The sequence below is a fragment of the Alosa pseudoharengus genome, unplaced genomic scaffold (genome assembly GCF_046254945.1).
Source record: "Alosa pseudoharengus isolate Yale_2024_CS ecotype anadromous, Long Island Sound unplaced genomic scaffold, YU_APseudo_1.1 YU_APseudo_1.1_scf_13, whole genome shotgun sequence".
NCBI classification, from domain to species: domain Eukaryota; kingdom Metazoa; phylum Chordata; class Actinopteri; order Clupeiformes; family Clupeidae; genus Alosa; species Alosa pseudoharengus.
Genome location: NW_027468598.1, coordinates 26819756 through 26836978, shown reverse-complemented (window position 1 = coordinate 26836978; position 17223 = coordinate 26819756). Strand labels below are relative to the sequence as shown.

At 38.9% G+C, this 17223-nt stretch overlaps 1 long non-coding RNA gene across 1 annotated transcript; it reads right to left on the bottom strand.

The window, feature by feature from the left end:
- Window positions 1-12176: 12176 nt before the first annotated feature.
- LOC143121224 (uncharacterized) lies at window positions 12177-12810 on the bottom strand. The gene is made up of 3 exons (XR_012986441.1): window positions 12737-12810; window positions 12507-12634; window positions 12177-12264 (listed from the first exon to the last, which is right to left on the bottom strand). It is a non-coding gene; the product is annotated as an uncharacterized LOC143121224 (long non-coding RNA).
- Between the last annotated feature and the right edge of the window lie 4413 nt (window positions 12811-17223).

Here is a 17223-nt window from a genome sequence, read left to right as displayed (position 1 = left end):
GCTGGATTCACCCAGCCTAGTCCATGGTAGGCGCCCGATATTGCTTAATTTTCCGATTGAGATATCCACGCTCTGGCTATTCTAAATGCAAAAATGCATCAGGGAGTTATGACAAAACCGTAACTGTTAACAAACTAGATCCTAATAGAAAGCTGTTAGCTTCCCTAAGCTACAGGTATAAGGTAGGCCTATTTACAACATAAATTGTCAATAGGCTATGCTGGCGACACATATAAAATCTCCTTTGGAAACCAATGGCTTACGCCTTACAGTATCAAGCGGACTTAAGCTGGCACATCGTGGCGAAAAGGTTTAATAAAATTCACGCAGCTCCGTGAATCACGGAAAGCGCAAATTAATTAGTCACTTCTAAATGGGACCCACTACACAGTAGCTTAAGGTTTGTTGCTAAAGCAGCCATAATGAAAGCCATAATGAAGGTGTCATTGTTTGGATACTTCACACACACATGCTTTTTAATCTCACAGACTACAACTACCAAGCTGGAATCAAAGCACATCGATTCCCCTCTCACACCCTGCACGCACTTCAAACAAATAAACAGGCGTCTCAGTCTCACACATGTATAGCCATAGGCAAAACTGTATCAGACCGGTGTACCGTTGGTAAATCTTCCATTGCACAGAATGATTTTTGTAGCACGTGGAACAAATAATATTACGATTATGTGTACAGCCCTGCCTTGGATACATCTCTCAAAGTGCGCTCTAAAATATTTGGTTTAGATGTAGATCGATCATCACGGGTGCGTTAATTTTGAAAATAGAGTATTGAAGTAGCCTAGTGGGTGTTTGGGAATGAACAGAGCCGGACAGTAACGGAGTACATTTACTTGAGTACAGTACTTGAGTACAATTCTGAGGGATCTGTACTTTACTCGAGTATCATTTTTGGGGAGTACTCATGGCTTTACTCAAGTACATTTGAGAGGCAAATATTGTACTCTTTACTCCACTACAGTTAGCAAGGAGCTCTCTCCAGATGTATAAGTTTGCCATGGTTGCGTAGTAGATTTGCGTAAGCGCAAAGTGGTTCACTGTGTGTGTGTGTGTCTGCGTGAGGCTATGTTCAATTTAACTCGGTATCCGTCTGGTCAATAGCCTCGCATTCAGGCCACTTCAATCGGAGCATCACTACTTTTTACATCAAATTATGGTGCCAGTTAACCTCCATACTCCATGGGAACATGAAAGTAAGACTTGTATAGTTGAAAGCCCACTCACCACATAAAGGTGCAGGCCACGAGTTGGGTGTTAGTAGGACAAGACACCTGTCTCTGCCGGGAGTAATGCGGAGTGAATGCTGAAGGTGGTCTTTTTCGTTGAGGCCTGACGGACAACAAAGAACAAACAAAGAACAACAAAGGACAAACAAATTTAGGACAATCATTGACCCTTGTACAAACTTCACAAGGACATACATAGAAAAGCATGACCACTGCTGTGTATAACATACATCGAACTAGAACAAGAAGTTTTCATGTGTTATCATGTTTATGATTAAAATGTATTCGCTGACGCTTTTAGTCCTTGGTTAAAACATAATTCTCATAAATCTGTTTCAGTTGGTTTCACCTAGCTCGAATTACCAGGCAGCCACAGCGCTACAGTCTTGGGGCATGAACATGGGCAGTAAGTGTAACGGCTGTAGCTGCCTGGTAAAGAGGTCTATGCGAAAATCGCAGGAATTCCCCTTTACTATTTCGGAAAATCATAGAGTGTTAATAATAGGGAAAAAATAAAAACAATATGCAGGTTACAAGGCAGCCACAGCACTACAGTCTTGGGGGCATGAACATGGGGGCTCATGAGCATGCCCCCAAGAGTGTGGTGCTGTGGCTGCCTGGTACAGAGGTCTATGCGAAAATCGAGTGGACAATGGAGAAAACGCTTAGCTTACTCCGTTTATGACAGAAATTAACTTGGTGCCAACAACCCACAGCACTGCCTTTGGTGCAAATCTCCTTTACTTTTGTTGGTTAGGCTATAGTCCGCTATTCACTAGGCTCACCGCAAGTGCATACACAATGTTTTTGGCCAAGTTTTGCTTTAATCCAGTTTACCTTCGTTTCTACCAGTCGTTGCTTTTTTTTCCCTGCGTCGAATTGCGATTGAGTGCGCATCTAATGTAACAGTGGTGTCTCTGCGGAGACATCCACTCTCCATGTTTCATTTTTGCTGTTGTTGCGAGCGAACTAGTAGGCTACGATATGGGAAATGCTTTCAATACGATCTGTATTTCCTCTCCCGATACACGTAAAAAAAACAACGATTTCATAGGTCTACAACTGTAAGATTGACTCGATCGAGTGATGGCCACAGGAAAACCCACTCATAAGTCCTAATAGCTCGTCGCTTTACGCGCAAATGGTTGACCACAAACCAGAGGCTGAACCGTGGCGCTTAGCTGCTAGCTATAAACTGAGGAAAATTTTAATAAACACACATGTATTTACTCTACCGATACACGTAAAAAAAACAAGGTTCCATAGGTCTACAACTGTAAGATTGACTCTGACCGAGAGTTGGAAAACCCATTCACAAATTAGACTGTTAGCCACTGTTAGACTTACATTTCTTCTCCCGAAATAACTATGCTAGGGTAACATTACTTATAAGACCAAAGGACTGATTAACGTTGTTTTCATGAGAGAAAGTGATAGTTGTGTAACTTCAAAAATGTTATCAAGCAATTGTTATGGTAAATTCAAGTAATTCATGTACTTACCTTGATCAGTGGAGAGTTGTTGTTAGCTGGAGGGTGGTGATCTGCTGTTTCCCACGACAAGGTGATATCCAAGAGTCGTTTTTCAGAAAATATAGCTTTTGGCTGAGGATTGCTTTTGACAATGGAAGTGCTACTCTGAGAGCGGCAGGAAGAATAAACTTCTGCTGCAGTTATACTTATATGATGTTTCCACTAGCATATGAGCTAGTTTACGGTTGATTTCACTACTGTCAAACAGCAATACAATAGCATTAGCTAAATAACTCGCAAATATGAGCTAGTTTACGGTTGATTTCACTACTGTCAAACAGCAATGCAATAGCGTTACACTTAAGAAACATAAAAATAGATCAAAGTATAACCTAAAGTTAGCTTATTTTCCCGCGATTACAGCAGGGTTAATCAGACAGCGTTGTTTGCAGTCGTAGGTGACGTCACACAAACCAGCCAATCACACCACTGTTGCTGTGAAAGGGTCCACTTTAAATATTAAAACTTTTACCTCAGGCATCGCTTGAGCAACTACGCTTCAAACCCAGCCGAATTCTACTCTCGACTTTGGACGAATGAGGTGGCGACACATCATCTATTATGACGTAATCATGCAGATCTGGTAACCCGTGCAGATCAGGTACCCACACTTGCACCTGGAAGAGTTCTAAGCCACCTGGCAGAGCTCTAATGGGCTGGGCTGGGCTGTCTGTGTATATGAAGGTGTGTGCATGTAACTTTTGACCCGTATGTCCGATTTTCATAAATGAGGTACCGTTGGAATCCTTGGATGAGGCAGAGTTCCATGCCCCTGATCAAACCCACTCTTGCAGTTCCTCGGAACTGCAATTCTAGTTATATCTTCTTTTTCACCCACTTTTTGGCCGAACTACTGCTCCTAGACCGTTTGAGCTATCGACGCGGTTCGAACTCCAAAAATTCAGGCCCGAACCGGTGTAACTTGCTTGTTACTTTCGTGTCGCTGGCCCTTGTCGTTTTCGCGGTATTCCCGTTTTTCTGTGTTTTTTAGCCCCATTGAAATGAATGGCGGAATGTTCAAGGATTCTAATTCGATTGTGACATCACAGCTCTAATTGTCTAAGCTTGCACCTGGCAGAGTTCTGAGCCATCTGGCAGAGCTCTAATGGGCTGGGCTGGGCTGTCTGTGTATAATGAAGGTGTGTGCATGTAACTTTTGACCAGTATGTCTGATTTTCATGAATGAGGTACCGTTGGAATCCTTGAATGAAGCCCAGTTCAATGCCTTGCCAGCACTAAGTGTAAAGGTAATGTAAAAAAAGATGAGACAGCGCTGTCTCATCTTTTTTTTAAAGCCAAACCATGTTCATATAGGTCATTAAAAAAATAAATAAATAAAGTATTTTCCCAATCCATTCAGCCCAGTCCTTTGCCCAGCTAGCTCCACTCCAACCTAGTCATGTGTACAGTTGTATAGATTATTACATTGAGAAACATACTTTCATACATACATTATGCACATCCACGCATCACTACTATTCAAGTTGTTACTCATCATTGCCCGGCAAGAAGTCCACAATCAATTAAATTGTCTTGCCACGATCTGTGGAGCTTACAGACAAAGTTAAATTACTATAGGTTCTGTATGCTATTTAAAGCCGACCTAACGATGAGTCCCTTCATGACGGTGTGTTGCAATGCATTCTGGGTGCTGTGCTGTGATTCGACGGCTCGTCACCTGACCCACCAAACAACGATGTAAAAATAAATAGCTACCAAGGCTCCAAATAACAACACACTACACCGTAGCATAATGAGGGTATCTACATGTAAACCGAAGCATTCAGAACTGTGTAAGTCTACAGGCAGTTTATTAAAAAGAAAAACAGTACCGTTCACGTCTCGTTCACACAGACGGGCGCCATCTTGAGACAACACAACTCTCTGGGATGTGGCGTAATCTCGCGTGAAACCTTGATGCCAGAACAGCAGGAGGAGGTAACAGGATAGCAGCACGAAAGATACACAGGATGCACACGGAATCGAAGAACGAACCCTTTTAGTTTGATGGACGTCCTTATCAGTCTATGGTCTAACTTATGAACGTGTCGGGTCAACGTCAACGATAAGTAAGTTAGGCTAACGTAAACGTTAGCTATTTGCTGTTGTCATATGCCGTGTATATATCTATGGTCATATGCTATATGCTTTATGTGATGGCCATTTATCACACTCATTTTAGGTACTACTTTTACGAGGTCTGTAGTTCTGTCAAAATGTATCTTTGTATCTTGGACTACATGGTTATCTTCCTTAGACTTCGTAGATGTAGTTACTACAATTTGGAAGCGAAATTCAAAGTGTAAATATGGTTTTAATGTGTAAACAGACCAACCGCGATTTTGCAATGAAGTGAATGGAGTCTTTTTAGGTAGGGCTACTAGGCTACTTTCATGAAGTCTGTAGTTCTGTCAAAATTTATCTTATCTATGAACAGACTACATGGTTATCTTCATTAGACTTCGTAGATGTAGTTACTACAATTTGGAAGCGAATTTCGAAGTGTAAATATGGTTTTAATGTGTAAACAGACCAACCGCGATTTTGCAATGAAGTGAATGGAGTCTTTTTAGGTAGGGCTACTAGGCTACTTTCACGAAGTCTGTAGTTCTGTCAAAATGTATCTTATCTATGAACAGACTACATGGTTATCTTCCTTAGACTTCGTAGATGTAGTTACTACAATTTGGAAGCGAATTTCGAAGTGTAAATATGGTTTTAATGTGTAAACAGACCAACCGCAATTTTGCAATGAAGTGAATGGAGTAGTCTTTTTAGGTAGGGCTACTAGGCTACTTTCACGAAGTCTGTAGTTCTGTCAAAATGTATCTTATCTATGAACAGACTACATGGTTATCTTCCTTAGACTTCGTAGATGTAGTTACTACAATTTGGAAGCGAAATTCGAAGTGCAAATATGGTTTAAATGTGTAAACAAGACGCCTGATGTTTAATATGTTAATGAATGGGCACAGTATTATTGTGTACAGTAATGGGCTATCAGTAGTATGAACAGTTCATGTGTTATGTGATTTACATAAACTAGTAAACAACAGAAATGTTAAAAGCTGGTATTGTGTTTCCTGAATTCTTACATTCAGGCATTCAAATGAAATGTAATTAAATAGCATATATATATATACTCTATCAGTGTATGATGCTTGCATGAGGGAAACATCCCAAAACAACAGCACCCATATAATTGCTGTTGTTTTGAGAAGTATTTCTCATGCAAGCATCATGCAACAATGCAAAAACAAAGAAACTAGTGTAGGCCTAATTATATTTTACATTAGTAAAGCCGTACTCTGATGTGCATGCTTTCACAAACTTTTGTGAACAATCTTAGCACTTTAAACATTGAATGTTTTGAAGTGCATGTATAGCAATATAGTATAAAAATAATAATTGTGATATCATTACAATTTGATAGGGGTTGGGAGGAGGGGGTGGGTTCATGTAGGTGGGCCCTATGACCCCAAAGTATGCCTTGACTGGGCCTCAGGTCAAAGAAGTAGAAATGCTGATGTAGACGACAAAGCAGCAAGGAGGCGTCGTGTGATCATTTAAACAAGTTTTATGACAAGGTCGATGAGGGTGGGAAAAATCGTACATTTCTGTGCAAACTTTGCCCGCACTTCAGTCACATTGAAAATGCAGTCCTTTTTTCGGTTCCAGCAGCCAACAACCTCAGAACTGACCCTTCAGGCCTCTCAGGAGGCGCTGGCCTTTAACCGCAGCCAGAAGAGAGTCAGCAGAAATTTGATTGCCTTTAAAAAATCTGACTTCTTAAAAAATCTTAAACTGGCTGCATTACATGATTATTTCTGAGATTCTGATACGTTTTTAACCATGACCTATACACAGTTCTGGTTTGACAATGTATCTCTTAAAATAATCACTTTATGCAGTCAGCTTAAGATGGCTTACTAGCAACTAACTAATTACCCTAGCAACAACCTAGAAACCACCCCTGTAATGTCAACCTAGCGACCACCATAGCAACCATGTTATTTATGCGTTTTAGCTTATTGGATGTTGCGTTAATGCAGACAACTTTTGATACGTGTGCCCGATTTTCATAAATGAGGTACCGTTGGAATCCTTGGATGAGGCCGAGTTCCATGCCACTGATCAAACCCACTCTTGCAGTTCCTCGGAACCGCAATTCTAGTTCATCTTTGTAACTTTTATACTTTTTAAACTATTAATTAAAAACTACTCAAAATTTCCCCATAGACTTAACATGGGCTGATGACTTCACAATAAAGCCGTTAAGCAATTAGAATCCTATGGCAGGTGTTCAGGCCACCTGGATCAACTGCCAGTATCAGGCTTTAAGCATACAAACTGGCCCTATTAAGACTACACATCCTATTCAACTGCTTCCTCTGCCAAAAATTGTTTCAAAATAAAAGTCCTCACTACAATATTTCACTGTTAAACAATTTAACCCTTTAAACTACTGAACTTTTTAACTGTTCAGCCATTGTAACTGTTACTTGTCATCAACTATGACTCCTACCCACTGTAGCTAGTAAGCATGGTTAGCATGCTAACATTGTTAGCATTTGTAGCAAAACTGCTAAAATTATTAGCTAAGTTAGCTAAGTAACATGGTTGGCATAGTTATCATGTTAACATTTTAGCATGGTAGTTAGCATAGTTAGCATAACTACTAAAAATTATTAGCTAAGTAACATGGTTAACATTGTTAGCATTTTAACATTGTTAACATGCTAGTTAGCATAGTTAGCATAACTATTACAAATCATAAGCTAAGTTAGCTAAGTCCCATGGTTAGCATAGTTATCATGCTAGTTAACATTGTTAGCATAGTTATCATTTTTGACAAAACTACTAGAAAACATTAGCTAAGTTAGCTAAGTAACATGGTTAGCATAGTTAACATGTTAGCATAAATGCTAAACATGAATAGCTAAGTTAGCTAAGTCACATGGTTAGCATGTTAACATTCTTAACATTTTGGCATAACTGCTATAAATTAGTCATACGGTTAGTATTGTTAGCATAGTTAACAGCATTAACATTATTAGCATTTTTTTAAACTGCTAGAAAACATTAGCTAAGTTAACTAAGTTAAGTAACTTGGTTAGCATTATTATCTTTGTTAACATAGTTAGCATACTGCTAGCAAACATTAGAGCCATTCCAACTGTCAGTTATCGTCAACTATCTACCTAAATAATTTAACCATTTAAACCATACATGGGCAACATACGGCCCGCGGGCCACATCCGGCCCGTGGGCTTTCTCTGACCGGCCCGCGTAAGGTCCGTGAAAGAACAATAGTCAAGAGCCTAGCATAGAGATAATGCATGCAAATCAATATCGTTGTTTTTATTTTGAAAGCGACTGCTATTTGTACGCCCATACATTTGTGCGTGGATGCATACGACGTAAACACCCTCACTGATGTGCTGGTGAATAGAATTTATGCTTCTGCGTCGACACAATGCAGTTGCCTTTACGTCGGCGTAAAAGTTTTGTGTCTTATGTCTGCGTCGCTCACCACCGCAAAGGTTGTTAGAACGAACTCCTACTGCTGCTCGTTGGCGATACGAAGTGTTCATTTCAAAACGTTACTGGCAGATAGACAGTTTACAATCGGATAACCCCATAATTGTAACCAAAATATGTCTGAGTTTATTTGCAATTAAAGCTTATGTTAGCAAACTAGTATGATTCTACTACCCACAGGTTGCTTGAAGCAGCCGACTCAACACAGAGAGAGAGTTGACCAATCACAGTTATGTGCATAAAGTTAAAGCAAAAACATAGCCTACATTTTTAAAATAGTTTTCTTTGTGCATGTTGATTAACTAATGACAGCCTACTATTGTCTGCTCCACATTTTCGTAGTCTAATTCTGCATAGAGTTAATGTAATGATGGTAATGATTTAATGATGAAATATTGCTGAGTGTTGATGAAATGGTGGCACAGGCCTATCGGTTGTACTGACTCCTTCACATTTTCATGACCTAGCCTAACTATATAGATATTGTAGTACGTTTTTTATATCAGTCTTTGAAAACTGAAAAAAAATGTCAATGTCAAAAAATCATTTTCGAGAATGAGGATTAAATACTGGACATATATTAAATATTGCTGTTTTTCCTTAGTCTCCCTCACATTTTCATCTGTTCTTACGACTAGTAAACAAAACCATATGATTTACTTAATGTTATACAAGAACAGAATAGAATTAAACAGAATTGAGTTCAGACTTGAGTTCGGTATTTTGGGTCCGGCCCTCCTCAACAGTCCCAGTTTGTCATGTGGCCCCTTGGGGAAATTAGTTGCCCACCCCTGATTTAAACTATCCACCTATTTAACTGTTCAGTGATTCCAACTATATTAAACCTCATCTACCTAGCAAATAATTTAACCATATAAACTATCCACCTATTTAACTGTTCAGTCATTCCAACTATATTAAACCTCATCTACCTAGCAACCAATATAGTTCGTTTTTACTCTATGATATTTTACATCATATTTTTGCATTTTCATGCACTGTATTTCCTTCAGGAAATGCTTTTCTAGTTGAAATTGGTGTTTCTGTCTATAGACAGTTTTAGCTAACCATAGCAGCACATGTTGGTTAGCTTTTGGCTAATGTTAGCCTATGTCCATTCACTTACCCATTTGTTGCATTAATAATAGTTGATATAGCATACTTTTATTTCAACTGAGTAAATGAACATGAACTAAAAGTTTGTTTTCTTATGTTCTTTTTTTATATGTTCTTCATCTTTTTTATAGGTTATTCATCTACAGTGGATGTGGAATATTTATGAGTTTAAATGTTGTTTGTTCATGTTTTATCAATAATAAAAGGCATTCCTATACATTGTGATGAATTTCTCTTCAATTTTTAATAAAACAATTAAATTAATACAGTAGCCTAATCTTAAAATGAAAAACAATAGGTCTATCTACAGAACTTAGTTCATATTTTAATGAGCTTTTATCATGCATTTTAACCTAGTTATTTTATACAACTGCAACTTCTGAAACAACAATTTAAGTGAACTAAAGATTTTAAGTAAAGACTACTAATGTAAGCCTAATTTGTCTACAGCATCAACATAAGGTAACTTATGTTGGCAAAGATGGCAACATTTCCGGAAAGGTACTGGCTTGATGAAATTCATTCTGGACTCTCTATTCGACCACAGAAAGACCTCGGGATACTTCGGTTTGGCTTTAGGGACCCTCTACTCACTACCACGTAAGTGTTATGTTGTTTGGAACTGTAGAAGAGGTATAAAAATAGCGTTTTGTAGCGGCGTAATTGAAATGCCCCGCTCACTTCCAGGCTACGAGTTGTGACTGAAAACGGTACAATCGAACTTTCTCAAAACACATCCGAATGACATGATTTTGATGTCAACTCAACGTATGTACCCCCAATCATCCGTAAATCGATCTAAAGTGCATTTTACTCCGGATAATTCCTTTAAAGCAGACCCATAGGGGCATCAAAACTGAAACTGAAAGTAATTCCCCACTGCCCCCATGGGTCTGCTTTAAGCTGCCTGTCCATAACTTGGCCTATGTTGTCACAAATTGTCTCATTCTTTTTCCGATGGGCTGCATGTGATGAGCTTGAACAACAGGACTAATGGGTCAATTTACACTGAACTTACACTTTAAGGAGGTTTGGCTTTTCCACAAAACACTGACCACCCCATTCATTAGCAAGAAAGCAGTAATCATTACTATAGTACCAGGACCACACAAGCTGAAACTGTGTCAAATACCAATATAACATATCATAGAAAACCAAACAAAACTGTTTCAAAAATGACATGAATATTACAAATGGATTTTCTTATGTCAATACCCATCAGAGAATGGTAGAGATATAAAAATGAGTGACCTAGGAAACCACAAGGAGGAGGATGCCTCTGGTTTTCACACAGGCAAAAAAACTTCAGACCACAGAAGGAAAAGGTACAAAGGTATGTCTGTTTTCAGAAATAATTTGATATTCTGCTTAATATTTAACTCATTTCATCTATTCATGTCTAGTATTACATGGTATCCTTCTTGCCGTATTTTTGGTCTCTTACCAGAGTGTTGCAGGGACAGATCTCTGAAAGCTTTTCTCTTGACAGTGAGCACTCAATGGGATACCCAGTGAACTTGACTGGAGATCGGAGGTAAGAGAGAGAGAGAGAGAGAGAGAGAGAGAGAGAAGATCCTATCTCGTAAGCAATGCATAAACCTGTGTTTCACAGCTAACATGTTAACAAACTTAAAGGGGAATGCCGTTTTTTTTTGGTTAATTTACCTCAACTTAAAAGCTTCGGAATCATTGGAATGGTTATATGTGCAACATTGGTCTAGCAGGCTGCCAGCCTCAGAGTCAGAAAGTCTCAGTCTCGCGATGTAAATTGATTTACGGCACTACACACATACATGTTAGGCAACGGCTACAACAAGGTAGCGATGGAGTTTCTCTGACATTCGTCATGGCAGAGCCAGTGAAAAAGAAGCAGAAAGTGAGTGTTGCCAGTGACTTACTGTAAATAGTCTTCTACAGTAGCCTTACTGTAGATGTGTTTTCCAGTAAGAAACCCTTACCGCAATTTTAGTGTACAGTAAGATACCCTTACCACAATTTTAGTGTACAGTATGCCCCTACTGAGACTTAATTTTACAGTAACTCACTGGCAACAGTGTTGCCAGTGAGTTACCTACCTATCCCTTTACAGTAGCCTAACTGTAAGTTCCTTCAACAGTATTATGTCCTTACCGCAATGTCCAGTACAATATCCTTACTGTATAGAAAAACAGATTTTTATTTTTAATTAAAAATACTTTTTTATTGAATACTTTACAGTACATGCACAATACAAGAATGTGACTGAATGTAACTAGCTTCAGTCTTCAAATGTGCAACAATGTAATGCAACAGTGCAATCATTTTAAAAGATTCTGGGAACAAAAGCTTGAATGTCTCTATGATGCTCACCTATCAAATATTTCAGGTAGACTGTTAGGCCTTTAGTTAACACAGGGGAAAATACAATATTCACTATCCGTATCAACAATGAAAGAAGAGACCAATGTTCATTTCCCTCTAGGATAATGTCACCAAACATGAGTGGCAGATTGCGAAGTAAACACCAACATTGAATAGCATTTATACCCAAATCATTACTATGTATTGTTCCTCAATTGAGTAACCTTGCTCTTAGTTCTGCTACCCTAGGTGTTTCCTTTACCTGGCCGACGTCTATTTCGTAGATTGTTGTTTGGATAAAGGTGTACAAATTGTGAAGTACTTTGTTGTAGGACACAAAATGACTCTTGAACAGTTCATCAAAGGCGCCAACTGCACTGTCTGACATGCATGGGATGGCGTACTTGTCGAGAACAATGTAGTATGCATGGATGGTGTTCTTCTTGGGTCCAGCTGCAAGGAGGCATGGCTGCGTTTACTTGCGTTTAGCTTAAATGAGAAAAAATATGAGCTGTCATTACTTTGAGAACATCTCGATACAAGCACTATGTACTGGTAGGCAAGTGGAGAAAATATTTGTTTTAATCCTTAAGACCAACACCGATTTTGTTAAATTTCATTGTTTGAATGCAAGAAAGAAACAACGCAACAGAAGGCAACACTTTAACGTGGGCCTAATCTAAAAGGTGGCACACATGCATAACTGATGGCGACAAGAATCATCCACCAACCTTTAAGAACATGACAACATGATTCTCTGCCATGGATGCAGACATCTTCCCGGGTCTTTTGCGGCCTTGTGCAACCGGTGGAATGAGGTGGAGTAAGAGAAGTATCCCTGCAAGTTCATGATCCCATGCTAAATGAAAAAGAGGCACATGGATGTGATTAACAGCTTAGTCAAACTTTATCAACAATTCCAACTGAAAGAAAATCTTTCAATTGATTTAAAGTATCTGACCTGCGTCATTTTCTTCATCATCATTCCCCACACTCTTTGCTGCATCAATCAGCTCCTGAAGATCTTGTGACAGATGCAAGCCCTTGCTATGGTCTTGTGCTTGAACGCAGTTGGCCACTTCTCCAAAAACTTGGCAGATACCACCCCGCCAAACAGCCGAGTAAAGTCTTGTTCAATCTTGCAACACAACAAACACAGATTTTTTCCTTGAGCACAATATTTGACATAATGAACACTTTACATTTTGTGCTATTGCCTGCAGAACAGTACTGTTTACTTGCATGAAATAGTTTTTAGTTAATTATAGATAAACATTGTTCAGCTTCAACAACTTACAAGTCCTTTCATGTCTTTGAAACGTGGGAACTCCAACAGAACATCTCCACATTTGTTTGGGTCTTCGATCAAACGACGCCGGTACTGAAAAGTAGCTTGCATCTTCTGCTTGATTGTAGTCTCATCAGAGCAATGCTTCACTGTAGAAAATGTTTTAATGTAAAGCTCATGTATGAAGATAACGCTACACTACCATTAGTGGAGGAACTAACAGTTGACTACAATTCAAATGATAAATCTTCTTTTACATAATACATTTCACTTTTCAGATTAGCTGTATCAACAGTAACATTTAGACTTACAGCTTTGGCATCCTCTCCAGCATGTTGTCTAGGGCATGGTGGACTTTCTATGACAATAGTCAGATGATACGTTGAAACTGCTGTTGGATGGTGCTTCGCTTTCAAATTCTAGGACAAAAGTAAAGTAATTTGGTCTTTAGTGTGCACTTAATCTAATCAGTACAGTTAAATAATATTACACTAAACAAAGCCACATTTACCTTGTCCATCATCATCCAACTTCAGTAAGAGGACACCAATATCTGGCTGCTTCAGTACCTCCTCAAACACATCTTCATCCAATTCTGTGCCAGTTTGGTCGAGCAATTTTGCCATATCGCAAGGAGCATCCTATATTCCAAACTTCAGGAAAGCTGAGACCAAAGGAAATGCAAGAATCATTATTGGAATAAAACACACATACACAAATCACTCACAAGAAATATGCATCAGCTTAATCATTTAATTCTACATGTCAGTCTGCAACCTTAAGTCCTAATTACGAACTGGGTAAAATGTTAAACGTGTCCATTTAGTTTTCCATCTAGCCTACAAGGAGCATTCACAATATTTGGACATACAAATGAAGCACAGATTCAAAGCATTATAATTTCAAAAATTAATTTAGAGCATACAGCTGTCCTACAGGAGATGACAACATACAATGTATCACAATGGCAGCATTATTATTTCACTGAACATTTTATCTCGAGTTGGACCATTTACCTTTATACATAGTTGTTTAAATAAAGCTTAATGCAGAATGAACTACACCTTCAGTATGATGCATCAGAAATAAACAAGCTCTGAGTTATATCAAATCGGATCCCAAACTGAAAACGGAATATCACCCCCATTTTAGAGATAGTAGCAATATGTCAGAAGCATAATATAAACACATGGCTGTATACATGACACCGTTTACTTAATTTACTGTGTTGATGCACCTTGCTAATTTCGTCCATTGTCGTCTAATTCAGTTCATCGCATGATACGTGTGTGGACTGAAATTAGCTATTATTGAGTATAACGTTCGCATTCATTGAAGAACGATACAACGTCTACGTTTAAGAAATGAATCAATTAACGTTACTCGGAACACACCGTCAAGGTTCACATGCCAATATCAAGTTTGTATTTACATGTCATCAAAGGCGAAGCAAAGCATCAGGCTAACGTTACATAAGAAGGCAACCGTGCCTGCACACAACATTAAGTAACGCATCAAGGATAGTTTAACACTACCATCATTATTATGTATTGAGTGGTCATATTGATTTGTGGTATTTTTTGTTATTTTTTACTCCTGCGATTTCTGTACGAATTACGTTTATTGACCCTAATTTGCGTTGGAGTTAATGCAATGAGTATAGCCCAAAACGAACTTCATTACCCACAAATCCGTGCCACGTGTAGTTTCAAAACAGGAAGTGGGATGAACGCGCTGCTTGCAACGTAAATCAGAGTCTGAGCGAGCAGAAAAGTTTATGAACCGATTTCTAACAAGTAAATCGATATAACCACCGGTTCATTTCAGTTTTATTCCGATACGGGGCTTCACATATCGATGTAGCCGTATCTTACACGTTAAAAACGGATACCGATACGTATCGGTTAATCTTTACACCCCTACCTGTTTCACTTCGGTCTGTCGTTCTCCTTAAGTCAGTCACTCGTTCTTGGCAGAGTGAAGCAGAAGAAGCAGAGTGATTATGGCTCTGTAGCCTGGGCAAAATGGGGACTTGAAACCTTTTCATCAATATAATCTTTCTGCCAAGCCTTTAAACATGTTTGTCGGCATAGCCTACTGGGTCTTTGTTCCTTTATGAATGAACACATTTTTAAAAAAGAAATTAGCTGATCTAGCCGTAGTCTACTTCAATATGTCAATTTAATGTCAAGATGAATGAACACATTAGCTACTGCTGTTTTGTCTAAAAGTACACATAATCATTTAGTTGCAGCTATATTTGCTTCTACAATTACAGTGTTGTGTTGACCGTTTTCACAAACGAGGAGCTGAGAACCTGCATTCCATGATTCACCGCTGAACTACGTTGTAGGCTACCGGAAATGCGACTGAACGAAAGAACGAACGATTCAGAATGAATCATCTTGGCGAACTGAACGACGCGAACTGTGTCATGAGAACGAACGACAAAATCCACCTCTACTCCTCTCTCGTTACTCTCAAGGGTCTCAAGGTGGGCTTTGGTCTGTTAGTCTCCCCAAGGTGACGTAATGCAATGCATTGTGGGGGAAAGGAGAATCACTTCAAATGCTGTGAAATAGTACCTGCTTTTTCGTATTATATTCCATTTTGTGATACCCAACAACATCAAATACAATGGATAACAGTTTAAATGTTTATTATCAACAAGCAAATTGTGCAAATTCGTTGGAAAATGAACCCTGCAACACGGCCTTTGAGTGATGCGAGCGTTAGTCCAGAGCCCCCTGGTGGCTGGCTGCAGTACAATGTGTAACTCCGCCCATCCCCATGTATTTCAATGGCCAAGTAGCCAACTTTCCGTGTCACTTTTCTCACCTAAAACTATTTTTGTATCAACAACTTTTTATTCGAAAAAATAGTTTTCAAGATGCTTCAATACACACAATTTTTCTTTTCTCGCTGAAATTATTTTTTTTAATGTTATATTAACAAATCTAAAAAGGGCGTGTTTACACCCATGATTGACAGCTGGCTGGCTGCAGACACGACGCTTTGTCCATTATGTTTTACCGTCTAGGCTGCAAACACTACCACGTCATCGCTCACTTATTTTAACGACACCTGATTTTGACACATAATCTAACCTAAATAAGTCAAGTCAAGTCAAGTCATTTTTATTTTTAAAGCGCATTTAAACATGCACAGAGTGCAACCCAAAGCGCTCCACAAACAAGACACATAACAAGACAAAAGATGCCGGATGGAGCAGCGTAGTCGCCAGCGTGCCCATGACATCAAGACATGACAAATACATTTATTAAAGTGTTGCTGTTATTATCATTAGGCTATATCTTATCACAGTCTGACTAAATACATATTGATAGTCATACATTGTGTAGTTGTTTGTAAGAGACATCGTTGTTAGTTGTGACCGATTCTTTTTGAAAAAATATATGTGCTGTTCTTTCGTAGATGCTAAGTATATTAGCTCATAGCATGCTACATCATGCTAGCATTAGCCAGTTGATAGGTAAGGTAAAAGGGCTCTGATCCGAAGTGACGTTAGCCATAGTCACCATCATTTACAGTCCTACTTGTTTCAAATGGTATAACGTAACCAGTGATTGCCGCCATCATCGTTGCAACTTCATTTGAATACACTTTGTCACTGGAGAAGGCGATGTTAAGTTTCATTAACGTTAACTCTTGCTTAGTTTTGCGAATGGCAATAAACGCCACCTAGCCTGCTAGGTCGACAACTTCGGTATGCCCATTTATGAATCAGCCTGACAAATAACGTTACTTGTGTTTTAGTGAACACATTATTGGACCATAGCTTAACGTGAGGAGGGATTCAAAGTTACAAATGGCCAATTTGCTTAGTATGCTCAGAATAGCGGTATCTGAAAATGCGTTAAGGTATCGTTGTTACCTGCGATTGCACTGCTGGAGAAGCATTTTGCATTGGTATGAATTGATCAGGTCTTGCCAGTGATGTGTAAATCCTCCCGTAGACGTACATCATTTCAAAATAATACTGTAGCGTCGGTGGATGTACATGTTTATCGTTGAATGAGTGTCTCCCAGAATGCAGTGCGAGTGAATGCTAGAATGTGTAATGTCGATTATAATAGTTGTAGTTACGTTTAGCATGTTGTGTATTTGTTAGCGTGTTAGTCTCTTGGTTGTACCTCATG